Source organism: Rissa tridactyla, chromosome 13 (assembly GCF_028500815.1).
Source record: "Rissa tridactyla isolate bRisTri1 chromosome 13, bRisTri1.patW.cur.20221130, whole genome shotgun sequence".
Lineage (NCBI taxonomy): Eukaryota > Metazoa > Chordata > Aves > Charadriiformes > Laridae > Rissa > Rissa tridactyla.
In genome coordinates this window covers 14,837,670-14,851,531 of record NC_071478.1, presented here as the reverse complement: position 1 = coordinate 14,851,531, position 13,862 = coordinate 14,837,670, and the positions used below count along the sequence as shown (strand labels likewise).

Below are 13,862 nucleotides of genomic sequence, written 5' to 3'. Positions count from 1 at the left end.
AGCGGTGAGCGAGACTTTGGGGATGCTTGGTGGGTCGGGATCCCAGGCTGGGTCCGCGCGCGGCGGGGCTGGCACAGGGGTTTGGGGCGATGCTGGATGGGGCTTTGCCGTGGGGACATGTGCCGGGGTGTCTGTTTGCTTGGTGGGGGGAATCTGGGGGGGGCGCCGAGAGGCTGGGAAGGTTGGGCTCAGCTATTAAAGGGGTGGATGAAAACTGTTGCGGAGGCTCAAAACGCTCTGGCCTGCAGAGATAAGGTGGGGAAGGCAAAGGGCTTGCCTTCAAACCCTTGGGAAGCTGATAAAATAGCAATTGCCCCAGGTGGGAGCTGCTGCCCGTTCCTGTCCGGGCATCCCTCTGGAGCTCCCTCCTGCACGGCTGGACGTGTCCCAGCCCCTTCGCTAAATGCCTCTAGTCGATTATTAAAAAAAAAAAAAGAAAAAAAATCTTCTGTAAATCAGTGCAGAGCGCCTTTTTCACCTGCCGCCTCCTTCTTTCCACGAAGCCGGTTGATACGCAGGGATGGATCCCGCTTCTCCCCCAGCCCGAGCCGGGAGGGCACAACCGGGGGTGTAAAAGCCAAAATACTGACCGGCCCCGATGCCTTCGCCGCCAGGCGATGGCTCAAAAGTCTTTCTCGTGGAGACTTGTTGGTAAAACTGCCCCAGTTCGGAGCAGTGGGGACCGACTCTGGCTTTGGGAGAGGAAAACTCTGGGTTGAATCGCTCGCAGCTGGATAAAAGTGGGGTTTTGCAGGCAAACGGTGAGCGATTGAAGGACACGGGGGGAGAACGTTCCTGCTCTTGAGAGCAGCATCCGAGTCGCCCTGGGGTGGGAAGGGCTGGGGTGAAGTACAGCAGGGCCCTCGTCTATAGGTGTTGACAGCAAGCAGGGCAGGATGTTTTTAAAACTGCTTTTATTTTACGAGGTTTGGGTTCCTTGGGGTTGAGCTGAGGCTTCCGGGCGAGGGAGCTACGTCCAGGCTGGTGCGATGTGCGGGGTCAAGAGCATCCCTCCCTGCTCGGGGCTGCCGGGATCTCACTTGGGGTGAAAATCTCTTAAATTTAAAGAAGCAAATTGCCTCCGAGCCGGGGAAGCTCAGGGGCTTTGCAGCAGCCCCTCGAGGTGCAGCTCTCCCGTCACTGGGTGGATGCTGGATGGGGCGATAGGAGGGGACGGGAGACAACCGGCTCCCTGGTAGTGACTGAATCTCAAAGCGCTGGTTTAATTATTGCAGCAGCCCTCCGATGCATCCTAATTGTCCGGGCACACCTGACTTTGCAGCACACGGGGTCGAAGCCATGGTGAGGTGCCTGCAGGTGCCTTTCTGCTCCCCCTCGCTTTGTAGCTGAGAAAAATCAATGCAAAAACCCTTCAAGATGCCCGGAAAGACCCGTTATCTCGTGATCGAGCCGGGGAAGTGAAGTTCAAACAAAACCCCACCAATGCGTCAAGGACGAGAGCTCCTTGCTTGCTTTTCTGGGGGTGGGTTAGAATAAAACTACTCCTTCCTTATAGACGCATGTAATTGCCCTGGTTCAAGGCAAAAGAGCCTTGCTTGCCCCGGCTGTGGTACGGAAACAGCCTTCTCCCCGCGTCTGCGACTTGTTCTGCTTTGGAAAAAGCATTTTGCAGCAGAAAAGGTCCTAATCCACCCCCCACCCCCCCCGCACGTGTCCCCAGGAAGGAGGGGACAGCCCTTTGCAGCCCGTTTCTGCGGCGGCGAGGGTCTGCTGGGCTTTCGCCTTCTAATTTTTCCCATTAGTTGGGTGTTTTGAACCCCAATCTCTTGCTTGCTCCCATCCTCGCCCTCCCTCCTCCCAACCCCACCAGCTGCTAGGAGGGAGAGACGGATCCTAAACCACTAAATGCCCGAAAATTAGCTGGAAAAAGCCAGCTTGGGTGATTAGGCGAGCTTAGAGCGGCTTCCACCTGGGGAGGTTAAAAGTTATTGAATAACTAAACTCCTCCGTCAGCCGCCGGGGACTCTGCGGCTGCGCTGGCACCGGGTGCCCGGCGGGTATTTTGGTCCCCCAAAACACCACAAGTAGTTTCCCCGTACCCCCATCTCAACCCCGGGGGACCCAAGGGCATGCCCTGGCTGGGGTGATGGGCAGAGCGGGTGCCGGGAGAGCCCCGCGGTGCTGGGCATGGGCTGGGGAGGGGACGAGGCCACCGCTGGGCCCTGGCGAGGGCGAGTGCCACCGTGGGAAAGCTGGCCGGGGCCGCGCAGGCGGCTCGGCGTCGCGCACGCAGCCCTCCCGCGGCTCCACCGTCCCCTCCCGCGGCTCCACCGTCCCCTCCGCCGGCTCCACCGCCAGCCAAGCCCTTTCTCTTCCCCTGCTCCAGCCGGCCTCCTGCCTCTCGGATGGCTGCGGAGCCATGGAGTCGGGGTGTGTGTTGCCTTTTTGTTTGCTTTTTCTTTTTGGGGGGCCGAAACCTCCCAAGCCGGGGCGGGGAGGGGAGGAGCGGGGCTTCGGCCAAGCGGCATCCGCGGCGGGGGCGAGCGGGGTGCCATGCCTGATGCCTGGCTCTCTCCAGACAGAAGTAAGGCTCGGGGGCGGTGAGGGCACTGGGAGGGGGGGCTGGCTGTGGGGTGGCAGGGGGAAGGCTCAAGGTGGCTCCGCGTGGCCGGGGGGGTGTGTGTGAATGTCTTTGGGTCCCACCCGAGCAGGTTTCCAGGCGTGGGAGCGCCGTGGTTTGTTCGGAATGGAATCGTGGGGGTCGGCTGCCCCCCACCTCCCCGTCTCCTGCTGCTCCCTTTGGCTGGGAATCGCAGAGGGGGGTCACTTTGGGTCTCCAACCCTCGTCTTGGGTGTAAACTTGACCTTCGCAGGGTGGGCTGGTGTTGCTGTCGGCATCCCTTTGGCCGGGGCAGGAGGTCGGCAGCTCCCTCCTGGGTCAGCAGGTCGAGGGTCTGGGGTCCACAGGACCATTTTATGCACTGGAAGCCTGAAAAAAAAATCCCTCCCGTGTGCATCCCCTTGCGCTTTTTGGGACCTTTAGCTTCTCTTACGTGCCACGCGCTCCCGCCTTCATTAGCCGCCGCAAATTTTTGGCACATCTTAGCATGGGCCAAGCCACGCCGGGCACGGAGGGGCGGCCGCGGGGGCCAGGGAGGGGAGGAAGAAGAGCAGCCCAAGGGGGAAGGGAGGAAGAAGAGCAGCCCAAGGGGGAAGGGAGGCACCTCCAGCCGGCGCAGCAGCTTCTGCGGGGAGGCGTGCGGCTCCTTCCTCCGGCAAGGACCTCATCCTGCAAACGGCATCGGCACGCAGCTGCTCCGGCTTCCTGGGAAGTCCTATTGATGCCAAAGCAATCCTGGGGGGGGGGAAGGGGAGGAGGGTAGGGAACGACACACACGACTGAAGTTATCCGGGGCTGCAGATGCAGGGTCCTTACCCCCCCCCTCCCCCCCCCCCGCCCCAACCCTCCTCCTTGTTTTTTTGGGGACCGTGATCAAAAGCTGGAGCTGCCGTCCATCTGCTTCTGACAACCTGAGCGCTGGCTGGCAGCTTCTGAATTCAGAGCGTTGAATTCCTCAATAATTAGAGGGTTGTTTTGGGTGGGTTTTTTTCGGGGTGGTTTTTTTTTTTTTCTTTTTTTTTTTTTTTTTTTCCAAAAAAAAAAATCCCCATCTGGGCTTTTTCATTATGGGAATGAAAAGCCAAGGTGGGTGTGGGAGGGGGGCAGGTGGATTTTCAGCCTTAGCAACCCAAATCTTGAAATATTACATCAGCGCCGAAGAGGTGTAATTAAGTAGGAAACAAATGAGCCCAGCTAATCTGTTTTGCTTGTTTGAGCTTAGCGGAGTGCAGAAAACAAACAGAAGCTGAATGATGAATGAGACTTTTCTTTTTTCTTTTTTTTTTTTTTTTTTTTTTAAGGGTTTTTCTTTCACCGAGCCCCGAGTGGGGGGGGGCGGTTGGGATGCGGGTCAGGAAACTCGGCTGCTTTCCCCCTGCGGCTCGGAGGCCGCCCAGCCGCTGCAGCCCGTGTGCCGGCGCTCGCCGTTTGCCCGATTCTTGCTTTAATTGGCTTCTTTGCCAAGCCGGCTCCCTTGGACGCCTTCCCGGAGGGATGGGGATGGATCTCCACGCCGCTGCCACCCGCGGCCGGGGGAGCATCAAAGCCGTGGCCCTGCGGGTCGCCGCGCGAGTGCCCTTTAGCGCGGGCTCTGCCGCCGCATCCCTCCATCAGCTGCAGCCCCAGGAGCATCCGCGTGTTCTCGGGAGGATGAGCCCCTGCCCGAGGTTCTCTCTCAGCAGCGGTGCTCCCACCGCCGTGGCGCAGAGAACCGATGCTGTCAGTGCATCCTTGGGGACCCCACAGCATCCCACAAGCTGCTCCCCGTCCCTCCTGCTGCCTCCGCCGGCGTCGCCACCTCCAGCCGTCCCACGAGGGACAGGGGGACATGTCCCCGGCTGTGAAACCGCCGATGCGGGCAACGTTTCGCGGCCCTTTAAACACCCCAAAGAGCCTTGGCAGCTTGGCTGGAGAAGACCATGGCCCCCCCGGCTGCTCTCGGCTGGCCGCAGCGGGGAGGAGGGCTGGCTGCGGTTTGTTTTCTCCGTGCACTCGCCTGCTTTCGGGCTCCGGCAGCGGCACGAGGTGCCAGGAGCAGATGGCAGCCATCGGCCGGGCTTTCTCTCAAATCCCTGTGGCTCCTGGCACCGTGCTGGGCAACGACTCACGGTAACCCCCTCGGTCCCGCACCGCTCTCCAGGGAAAGAGCTTGGGGTTTGGTTTTTTTTGCCTCTTCGTTGAGCCCATCGCATGTAAGCCCCCTCCTTGACCCACCAGGGAGCTTCTCGCTGTGGTTTTTGGTGTGATGCCCTGCGTCGGGGGCCGGAGGGGACCTGGCGTGGGTTGGGGGGTTGTGTTACAGGCAGATGGGTCTGAGCTGCTGCCCATCAGCCGATGTCAGCAAACACCCTGTTCCCCGCCACCACCCTCCGGCCAAACCCTCCAGAAATGGTTTTAAAAACAGAGGAAATGAGCAACTCGCTTGGCCGCGGGGAGCGGAGGGTGCTGCGGGGAGCAGGGGGCTTGGCTGGGTGGGAGCAGGGGGTGCGGGGTCCCGGGGGGCTGTCGGGGAGTGGAGTCACCTGGGGACGGTGGGCCTGGCCACCGCGGTGCTGAGGTCTTGCCTGACCTTGGGCATGCGCCTTCCTGGGCTGCACCGTGAGCCCCAAATATTGCAGGGCAGAGGGGATGCTCCCAGTGAGCCCCAAATACTGCACAGCACAAGGGATGCTCCCAGTGAGCCCCAAATATCCCACGGCAGTGGGGATGCTCCCAGTGAGCCCCCAAACATTGCATAGTGGAGGGGATGCTCCCAGTGAGCCCCAAATATTCCACAGCAGAGGGGATGCTCCCAGTGAGCCCCAAATATTCCACGGCAGAGGGGTTGCTCCCAGTGAGCCCCAAATATTCCATGGCAGAGGGGATGCTCCCAGTGAGCCCCCAAACATTGCATAGTGGAGGGGATGCTCCCAGTGAGCCTCAAATATTCCATGGCAGAGGGGTTGCTCCCAGTGAGCCCCAAATATTCCACAGCAGAAGGGATGCTCCCAGTGAGCCCCAAAATATCCCATGGCAGAGGAGATGCTCCCAGTGAGCCCCAAATACTGCACAGCACAAGGGATGCTCCCAGTGAGCCTCAAATATTCCACAGCAGAGGGGATGCTCCCAGTGAGCCCCAAATATTCCATGGCAGAGGGGATGCTCCCAGTGAGCCCACAAACATTGCATAGTGGAGGGGATGCTCCCAGTGAGCCCCAAATATTCCACGGCAGAGGGGTTGCTCCCAGTGAGCCCCAAATATTCCACAGCAGAAGGGATGCTCCCAGTGAGCCCCCAAACATTGCACAGTGGAGGGGATGCTCCCAGTGAGCCCCAAATATTCCACGGCAGAGGGGCTGCTCCCAGTGTGATGGAGGTGTCTGTCCTGGCCAGCTTCTCCCCAGACCACCCTGGTCCTTCCGTTGCACCCGTACTCTTGGTCCTGCACCTTTAGGCTGTTTTGGGGCTCCTGGACAGGGTTGTGTCCCCACCGGTGACTCCAGCAGTGCCCCCTTTCCCTGCAGTGGGAGGATGCTGAGCCACCCCCCCGCCAATCTGCGTGACCCCCCCCCCACCCCCCCGCACCTCCCAGCCCTGCCCTGGCCTCCCCTCCGCCCTCCCTGCCTTCCCCCCTCCAGCCACATCATCCCATCTCCTGCCCCCGGAGGGGCTGGGAAATTGGGAAATGGCCAAAATGAAACAAGTTCTCCCCTCCCCTCCCGGGTGACAATTTCAACCCCGCAGGAGCTCGCTGGCCGCCAGCCGGCTCCTGCGTCCACACCGGCCCCCAGCAGCCCCCCCCGCCCCCACCGGAGGGGAGCACCAGCCCCTGCAGCCCATTATAACTAGCACAAGCGGTCCCCTTATTATTGTTATTGTTATCGCTACTATTATATTTTTTTTTTAACTTGTTTTTTGTTTTGTTTTGTTTTTTTCCTCTCTGCGAGGAAAAGGCCGGTGCTATTTATTCGCAGGAATTGCAGCCGGTCGCCTTGTTTCGGTAGTGTTGCGGCTCTCTCCAAGTAATAAAAGCATCTCTGGAAGAGCAAATTGAGCAACTCGGTAGCAGGCAGTGTCTTCCTCACCGAGCGAGGGTGTTTATCCTCCCCGTGTTACTTCAGATGAATAAATTTGCCAGACAGCAATGATATTAGCCTCGTCTCAAAGACTTTATCAATTTGCAGTTGTCTCTTCGATGATAGTTTTTTATTGAACTGTCTGAGATGATTTCCAAAGAGAGGACTGCAATTTAAACTATTAAGTAATTTGGGAGAGCAATTAGTGTTAATCTGGAAACTCCCTGTGTTGCTCCCGAATAAATCAACCTCTCCGTGAGAGCCGTGCTGAAAGAGCCTGGGCTGATTTATGTAAAAGGGGAGGGAGGGGGGCTTTCGGCCAGGAAAACAACAAGGAGCAAGTTGCTTGCCTGGAAAAACTTTAATAATTTAATAGGATGGCGGTGCGGTTCAGGGGGTGTCGGGGATTTGTGGGAGCTGGGCTTTGCTCCCGGGGTCTGCCAGCGTTCCGGGGTGCCCCTCCGTGCATCCCCATCTCCAAAACGCTTCTCTGCCGGCAGCCGTGCTCAACCCTGCGGTGCTCCACGGAAAGGTCTCGCTTCGACCCGGCGCTGGGGTTTTGCTTCTGGCCTTGTCTCTCCCAGGGGAGATGGAGGAGAGGGGGTAGGGACGGGGGGCAGGGAGATGAGGGAGGGGAGAGGAGACACACACACCCCCCGGCTTCCTCCCTTGCTGCCCACTCCCATGGGACGGGACCTGGCTTACCACCGCGTTGAACGTCAGGTAGGAGAAACACTGCGTGGTCCCATCAGGTGGAGCTGGTGGAGTTGAGGCCTCTTCCTCCTCTGCCTTGTTCTCTGTCGGCTTCTGCTCCAAACCAAGCAGCAAAACTAAGCCTGAGGTCTCCAAACCTGCCCCGCACAAGCAACCTCTCTGCTCTGCCCTGCACCACGGCCGTTCCTCCTCAAGGCAGGGCCGCTCAGAGGTGGTTGCTCAGGGCCGTGACCCAGCCGAGTTTCAAATAACTCCAAGGATGAAAAAGATCCCTCGTGTTTGACCACCTTTATGGGGCACATATTTCCCCCCCTAACAGCAAGTTGGAATTTCACATGTTCCAGCTCGTGCTGTTGCATCTCATCCTGCCTCTGGTGACCTCCCGCTGTCTTCTCCCCAGCTTCCAGTTAGGTGAAGTTGGGGAGCTGACTGGGCTTCCAGTTAGCCATTAGGTCTCTTCTTCCCCTCTTCTTCTTTGGGGAGAAGGAGCCCAGATCCTGCAGCCTCCCCTTGTGCCTTGTGTGCTCCTGCTCCAGTCCTTGATCAGGTTGGTGGTGTCTGCTGGACTTCCGTGTGTGTCCATGTCTGTCTTACCCTGGGGAGCCCAGAACTGGACACCCTCCAGACCTGCAAGTACCAAATAGAGGGGTATAATACAGTCCAGGGTAGCAGCTGGCTTTAGCCAATTTGAGCCATGGTTCTTCTTGTCCACCAGGATCTTCAGACCCTTTTCTCCAAAGCTGCTTTCCAGCCATTTGGACCCAGCCTGTCCTGTTACTTGGGGTTAACCCATTCCAGGGGCGGGACTCAGTGTTTGCCTTTGAATTCCCTGAGCTCCCGTTGGGCTGTTTCTCCGGCCCATCCTGGTCCCTCTGGAAGGCGGCTCTGCCTTCCAGCACGTCAACTGCTCCCCCCTCTCTGCTGTCATCTGAAAATGAGCTGAGAGTGCGCCCTGACCTGTATTTATCTCCTTACCTACAATTTGTCCACAAGGATGCTACAGGAGACTCTGTCAAAGGCCTCCCTCAAGTGTGTTATACAGCTTGCACTGCTCTGCCTTCGTCTACAGAGCCAATCTTCTCACCCTGGAAGGTGATGTGGGCCATTGGCCGTGATTTACACCTGATAAATCCTTGCTGGCAGTTCCCAATTACTTTCTCGCCCATCACGGGTGGAAACAGCTTCCAGGAGGATTCGCTCCATCCCTTTCTCAGGCAAGCTGAGCAGCCTGTGGTTCCCTAGATCATCCTTGCTGGATGATGGGTGACATTTGCCTTTTTTCCTGTCCTCAGGAAGCTCCCCTGATCCCCGCTATCATTCAGCGGCAGAAGCAGCCTTGGGCGAGGGCAGAGCCGAAGGGGCGAAGGCGGCCCCGGCAGAGAAGAGAGGACATCACAGCCCTTCTCTCCCTCACTTTGCCTTTCTCCTCAAGGTCATCCCAGGGAAGATACTTCTGTTTGCAGGGAACATGACGGCATGTTGCGAACGGCATCTTGGAGAGCCTCCACCTCTCTTCTGTTTGGAGATATTGCTATTTTCTGGTGGCTGCCGTTTCCCCAGTCAAATACCTTCGTAATCCACTAAGGGACCTCACATCTCCCTTTCTTTCTTCTTTTTTTTCTTTGTCTAAAACAATTAGCTTGGCTCAAGCCCTCTGCAATACATCAATTAATACAAGCTGCGGCAGTAAATTAAAGGGAAACAGGAACAACTATGCTGGGATTAGGTCACTGAAACTATAAACTTTGGAACAAATCAGATTTCCTTGGGAAGGGAAATGGACAGCGGTGATATGTCAAGTCGTGAGATGAGACAGGCTCAGAACAACTTTCCAGAGTCTCCTGACTTGGCCGCTGGATGCCAGAACTTCTTCCCTGGGGATAGTTTTGGGCTGCCAGACCCCGTTGCTGCTGATAAATGCTTGGATGGCCAAACAAACAAACAAGAGGAGAGACAAAATGGAAAAAGGGGGGGGGGGGGGGAAGCTGCACAGCCGCTTTGGGCAGCGTATGGTGTGGAGCTGTATCAAGACTCGCTGCCAGCCAGGTTTCCCGGCTCAGGGCCCGTATCCCCTCCTCTGATGCTCTTGGATGTTGTACATGGCTGTGTTAGAAGGTCGGATTTCTTCATTCCCAGCTCTTGGATGGGAATGCTCTTGGATGTTGTACGTGGTTGTGTTAGAAGGTCGGATTTCTTCATTCCCGGCTCACCGAGTAACATTTCTGTCCTGCTCAGCGGTGCTAAGGAGCAGTGCTGGGAAGGGTGACGGTGCTCAGGGGTTCCCTGCAGAAGGGCTAGAGGGAGGCAGAGCGCTCGCACCTCTGTGCCAGCTCAGTCTGCGGCCAAAAGGGGCTAAAAAATCCTCCCAAAAGCCAAGGTGACTGGTACAACAGCAACTTCTGCACGGAGGGAGCGAGAAGATCCTTGCCTGGGCAAGGCACCAGAAGTCCCTTCCCCTGCCCATCCTCTGGCATCTCACTGCCGGTACCCAGGACAGACAGACTGCCAGACACACATCATCTGTCATCCCCAGGAAGGATCCACTTGTGTTCCCGATGACCTGAGATTGGTGGGAGGCCAGAAGCGGGGGTTCACACCCTCCTCGGGGGCTCTCACCAGCAGGGATGATTACAGCCCATGTGTTCTCATTAGCCGCATAAACGCTTCATCCCTTTCGGCCTCTTACTCGATTCTTGGCTTGAGCGAGATGCCACAAACCCAATTACATGGCGCGGGCGGGAGCGAAACTTTTCCTACTCTCGGCTCTGCATCATCCGTCCCTTCTCTCCTCCCACAACTTCTCTCTTCACCCCGTGCTTCATCCCCGAGGACCGGCCGTGCAAAACCCACGAGGTCCCCATCGCCTTCGCGGGAACGTCCCTCTCACCCTGTGAGCACAAACCCCCACTTGCCGCTGCTACCTGAGCACCGGGCTGACCCCCCGGCACTTAACCCCTGCCCACGCAGCTTCGTTAGCAGCGGTGCAAAGGCCACCGCATCCCTTCACCTTCAGACAAAAGTCTTGTTAATGATGGAAACATCTGCTGGTAGAGCTGGAATGTCATGGGAGCTGCAGGGACAGGGCTGCAGTGCTCACTCTTGAAAAAATAACTCTCCGTGGCCTTTTATTTCCTCCAGCGCTAATGATGTTTTGCAGTCATCCCGGCTCACTTGGAGCATCAAAGTCAAGAGCTCTGGGCTCTTTGTGTTGTCAGAGAGAAGAGGCATGTCTGGACATGGGGCTGCGGGTGGGATCCAGCACCTTCTAGGGATCCCACCCCTCTCTGGAGAAGGACCGTAGTGGGCTATGATCCCAGGGGACCATGGGGCACCTGGACATCTGCAGGGCTGCACCCTGCGGGGGTTGGTGTGGGCTCTGCCAGGGCAAAAACGCCTTGTAGCAGATGTGTGGTGGAGCAAGGTGGAGTAGATGATGTGTGATGAACTAAGGTCGAGGAGATGATGTGTGATGGAGCTAGGTCGAGGAGATGATGGGTGATGGAGTAAGGTAGTGGTGAGAGCACGGTGTTGCCAAACTTAACCAAGTTTCCTGCTCCTTGCTTTTGGTTAAAGCAAAGCTGTGCCGCCTCTCCCCGCTCTAAAGGAAAGCACACCAGGCAACTCCTGCCTGGGTTTCGCACTCCTTCTTTCCGAGGTGACACCCGGAGGGATGCCACTGGGACAATGTCCGTCTTCTTCATTGATGGCTGGAGGCGGTGTACTCTGCGATGCTCCCGCCGCTGCCTCCCTGCCCGGGGCCGGGCTGTCATGCCAAGCATGCTGCCAGCTCCAGGCGGTGTTGGAAAAGCTGGCTTGGCCCTTCTCAGCCTGACATCTCTGCCGGCTGCTGTGGGGACAGCATTTGCTTTCTCTCCATGTATAAACCGCTGCGGCAATGAAAGGCTGGGAGTGGATTTGTGGCAAGAGGCAGATGTTCATCCGTGGTTCATAGAGGTGGATTCATACAAATGGCTGCACCCAGTTGAGTGCCCTTTCACCCTTCCTTGTACTGAGTGGGGACAGGGATGGAAAAAGCTACAAGATTTCAGCATCACTGAAGGCAAAAATATGGTCTTAGCTCTTCTGGGATCTTAACGACCCCACAAAACATGTTGCCATGTAATGTGGTGCCAACCTAAAACCTCCACGTTCGTGTAGACTCCAAGACAGATGTCAGGAGGACCCTCAACAAACTTACATGAACATCTCGGTAGTGGTTCAGGTGCAGCAGACAGCGTACGTCCCATTTGACTAACGCTGTAGCAGATCTTGCATCACTCCAGCATCTCGCTTGTGTTTCTGAGTTAATATCCTCAGTCCCCTTGTGGGAACCGTCATGCACCGTTGAGTGAGAATGAATCAGGCTGGAAGAGGCCAAGAATCATAGAATCACAGAATGGTTTGGGTTGGAAGGGACCTTAAAGATCATCTAGTTCCAACCCCCCTGCCCCGGGCAGGGACACCTCCCACCAGCCCAGGTTGCTCCAAGCCCCGTCCAACCTGGCCTTGAACCCCTCCAGGGATGGGGCAGCCACAGCTTCTCTGGGCAACCTGGGCCAGGGGCTCACCACTCTCAAAATGAAGAATTTCTTCCTGAGATCTAGTCTAAATCTGACCTTTCTCAGTGTAAAACCGTCCCCCCTCATCCTGTGGCTCCCCTCCCTGCTCCAGAGTCCCTCCCCAGCTTTCCTGGAGCCCCTTTAGGGACTGGAAGGGGCTCCAAGGTCTCCCCGGAGCCTTCTCTCCTCCAGGCTGAACCCCCCCAGCTCTCTCAGCCTGTCCTCCCAGCAGAGGGGCTCCAGCCCTCCCAGCAGCTCCGGGGCCTCCTCTGGCCCCACTCCAACAGCTCCGTGTCCTTCTGCTGTTGGTGCCCCAGCGCTGGAGGCAGCACCGCAGGGGGGTCTCACAGAGCGGAGCAGAGGGGCAGAATCCCCCCCCTCGCCCTGCTGGCCACGGCGAAGCCAAGTGGGATTTGTAGGTGGAGAGCCTGGGAGAGCGTCTGCTGGAACCTCTGCCAGCATGTGCCCACGTTCACACCGACGAAGCCTCAATCTTCGGCTCCCATCAACCTTTCCTTCTCCGGGCCCACCTGCACCTTGGGTTTCTGTGGCTGCTCCTCGGGGTTTTCTGGGGTCCTCGAGCCTGTTGTGGGGAGTGGAGACGACTGCGGCGAGATGGGGAGGTTCAGACACTGGCTAATCCTGTTAGGAAGCCAGTGGTTATTGCAGGGCTTCCAGTGGGACTTGCTAAATGAACCATAATTCTGTAATGAGATTTCCTTTTCCCGGCCAGACTAAATGTTCTTGGGCACTGGGAATAAAAGGTCGGCGCGGGGAGGGGGGGTAGGGGGGGTAGGGAAGAAGAAAAAAATCAAGTGAGAGAAAGAAAAAGGGGAGGGGGAAGCCTGTCTCAGGCTCCGTCTGCCTCTCGACTGTATCAAAGATCTGAAGAGCTCTCAAGACGTGCCCGGTTCTTGCAGCTCGCTCCTGCGCCCCGCGGGTGCAGCTCAGGGCAACAGGCTGCCCTGTCCTCCTCTGCGGGGGGTTGATAGGACCCCGAGAGCAAGAAAAACACATTCGAGGTTGTGATATCGCTCCAAAATTCAGAGACGGCGAAGAGAGGCTTCTTGGCGAAGCAGCAGGATGCCGGAGAGGGGAAGGGCAAACGGGCTGCGGGGCTAGCGAGGAGAAAACACGCCCTAGAAAGACAGCGATTTCTTTGTAGGGAAGCTGAGTTACACCAAGAAGCCTCCAAGGTGTGTTTGGCCCTGACTTCTGGCTACAAGGAGGGGAAGGCAGCAGCCCCCTGCTCTGCCCCAGGAGGTCTCTGGGGTCTATGTGGCGGCGGAGGCAGCAGGCGAGGGATGCTTTGGACTGGGGGCAGCTCAGCGCCGGTCCCGTCCCGCTTCGGCAGCGTCACCGCGGCCCCACTGCTTTGGCTGGGGTGAAATCAGGGCAGAGATGGGTCTGGCCCCACGGTCTGTGCAAAACGCCAGGGGTTTGGGGGTGTAAACCTGTGGTGGAAGCTGCCGTTAGCGCAAAGGCCATCCACCGTTCGTGCTGGACCATCAGCCCCGTGGGGACGGCTGCTGACCCCGGGGCAGCCCGGCAGGGACGGCTGCATTAAACACCTCCTCGCCCCCCCCCCCAAAATCCATGAGACAAAGCGTTTCTGATTCAAACAGCTCCTCTTGCTCCCGGCGAGGGGCTTTGGAGAGGACTGGCGTGACTCCCCCACACGGCAGGTCTCCCGGCTGCTGAGCCCTGAGGGGCGGCATCGGTGGCAGGAGTGACATTTGGGTCACACCGGGGGGGGACGGGACATCCCCGGGGCCACCTCGGACGCAGGGTAACGCACCTCAACCGCGGGTAATGCGCTGACTGCAATCGCAGCCTCTGCTAACGCCTCATCCCTCCCCTCCTCCTCCGTCAACTTGCTTGCAGGTCTTCCCAAATTTCCCAAACCGGCCTCGTTTCACCCCGGGACGAGAAGCCAACCCCACCACCACCCCC

At 57.9% G+C, this 13,862-nt stretch overlaps 1 protein-coding gene across 2 annotated transcripts in view; it reads left to right on the top strand.

The window, feature by feature from the left end:
* Positions 1-13,862, top strand: part of NOS1 (nitric oxide synthase 1) — an 86,169-nt gene that overhangs the window by 1,978 nt on the left and 70,329 nt on the right. Inside the window, exon 1 of one of the 2 annotated variants that reach the window (XM_054219926.1) lies at positions 2,266-2,391. The exons of the other annotated variant lie outside the window; for it this stretch is intronic. The gene's annotated coding sequence lies outside the window, so the exon portion shown is untranslated. Of the gene's footprint in view, positions 1-2,265; positions 2,392-13,862 lie in introns of those variants that run through there. 2 annotated transcript variants of the gene reach the window in all.